This window comes from Dipodomys ordii, unplaced genomic scaffold, assembly GCF_000151885.1.
Source record: "Dipodomys ordii isolate 6190 unplaced genomic scaffold, Dord_2.0 Scaffold10564, whole genome shotgun sequence".
NCBI classification, from domain to species: domain Eukaryota; kingdom Metazoa; phylum Chordata; class Mammalia; order Rodentia; family Heteromyidae; genus Dipodomys; species Dipodomys ordii.
In genome coordinates, this window is record NW_012277776.1 from 1 (window position 1) to 2,015 (window position 2,015).

The 2,015-nt window shown below is 46.9% G+C and overlaps 1 long non-coding RNA gene across 1 annotated transcript; it reads right to left on the bottom strand.

The window, feature by feature from the left end:
- Positions 1-954: 954 nt before the first annotated feature.
- On the bottom strand, positions 955-1,450 carry LOC106002436. The gene is made up of 2 exons (XR_001175924.1): positions 1,326-1,450; positions 955-1,164 (listed from the first exon to the last, which is right to left on the bottom strand). It is a non-coding gene; the product is annotated as an uncharacterized LOC106002436 (long non-coding RNA).
- Positions 1,451-2,015: the final 565 nt, after the last annotated feature.

The window sequence follows — 2,015 nt, forward strand, 5'->3', positions numbered from 1 at the left end:
CAAGTGGTAGAGCGCTAGCCTTGAGCTGAAGAGCTGAGGGACAGCACCCAGGCCCAGAGTTCAAGCCCCACGACCGACAAAAAAAAAAAAACAACAAAAAAAAAACCCAAAGATAGGCCTCTGCCCTTCCAAATCAATTTTATTAGCTGGAGATCAGCTCCCAGCAGAGACCAAAGGCATTCCATAAGTAATATTAATCAGAAATGCTTTCCCAGCTTTTGCCAAATGACCCTTTCCCTGCCAAACTGACACTTCCTATTAATTGGAGTTGGAAAGGGACAATAAGGGTGGGGACTATTTGTGCCCTGGGTTAGAGCAGGATAGAACCAGCCTGAGTCATGCCCACCTGCTTCGGTTCCTGACTCAGCCCACTGAAATAAACCCTTGATTTGTACCCTGGAACCCAGCTCGCCAATCCTCTCCAAACTGTCTTACCTGCTTGTTCAACCAAAAGAAGTAAGAGTAAGACCACTGGAATCATCATGGGCAGGGGGCAGGAGGGGCCGTGAGCTGGGGATCGGACGTTCTTGACAGCACTACACAGCTGAACTCTGCGAGCAGTTCCCTGACCACAGAGTTCCCCCCTTCCTGCCACGCCTTCCACCACACTCTGGCCCCTTCCCCTTCCTGCACTAGAGATGGGGCGGCTCCCGGAAGGGCCAACTAGGAGGGCTGGGAGATCTGGGCTCCAAGACTCAGCCCCGTAATGACCAGCCTCATACTATACAGAATGAGACAGGCTGTCCATTGGCCATCTTTCACTCTACCCATGTACAGAGACATCTGTAATAAATTGTCCTTAAAGATCTCCTTGGACCCCACTATAGACCCTTATTCCTGCCTGGAATTTGGTACTCAGTCTTCATTTGAGGAGTTTACTGATTTGTGTAAATGAAAAAAGAAAGCCTAAGTCTAACAGAAATAATAAGGCACCAAGAAAGAAATACCAGAAGGTTGTACGTAAGGGCCGCAAGACTGCTAATTTATTATAATTTCTCTTGTCCTAATACATGCACAGATGCCTGTATATAGTTAAGTGGATGGATACACACACACACACATACACACACACACACTTTCCAATGACGAACAGTCCACAGATGCTGTTCCAATGCTGTTCTCCTGCTCATCGATCTATTTCTCCAAACACAATATCCTGAGTACCTAAATCAGGGTACAGAAAAAAAAAAGTGGTGTCAACAAAGATTCACAGCTCATTATTGTGTTGAAGTATATGATAAAGTCTATGCTAAATTGCATGTGTTCAGCTTTTCTCCCCAACCAGAATCCTAAACCCCTTGTTTACTACACAGTAGGTTTCATACCTATGATGGCAACGACATCTGCCAACATGTGCCCCTTTGACATCTTGTCCAAACCAGCCTAAAGACAGGGATAGCAACAGTGTTAGCAAAGATCTGCAGGGTAGATAAAGGAAGAACTCAAAAAAATGTCAAGAGCTGGGCACCAGTGGCTCACGCCTGTAACAACCCTGGAAACTCAGGAGATATGAGGATAGAGGTTCAAAGCCAGCCTGGGCAGGAAAGTCTGTGAGATGTTTAATCTCCAATTAATCACCAAAAAAGCTGGAAGTAGAGCTGTGGCTCAAGTGGTAGAGTGCTAGTCTTTTTTTTGTCCGTCATGGGACCTGAACTCTGGGCCTGGGCGCTGTCCCTGAGTTCTTCAGCTCAAGGCAAGCACTCTACCCCTTGAGTCACAATGCCACTTACTGTTTTCTAGTGGCTAGTAGGAGATGAGAGTTTCACAGAGGTTCCTGCCCAGGCTGTCTTTGAACCACAATCCTCAGATCTCAGCCTCCTGAGTAGCTAGAATTACAAGTATGAGCAACAGCGCCCAACAAGAGCGTTAGCCTTGAGCAAAAAAAGCTGAGGTTTAGTGCCCAGGCCCTGAGTTCAAGCCCAAGGACCAGCACACACAGACACACACACAGACACACAGACATACAGACACACAGACACACAGACACACAGACACACACACACACACACACACAC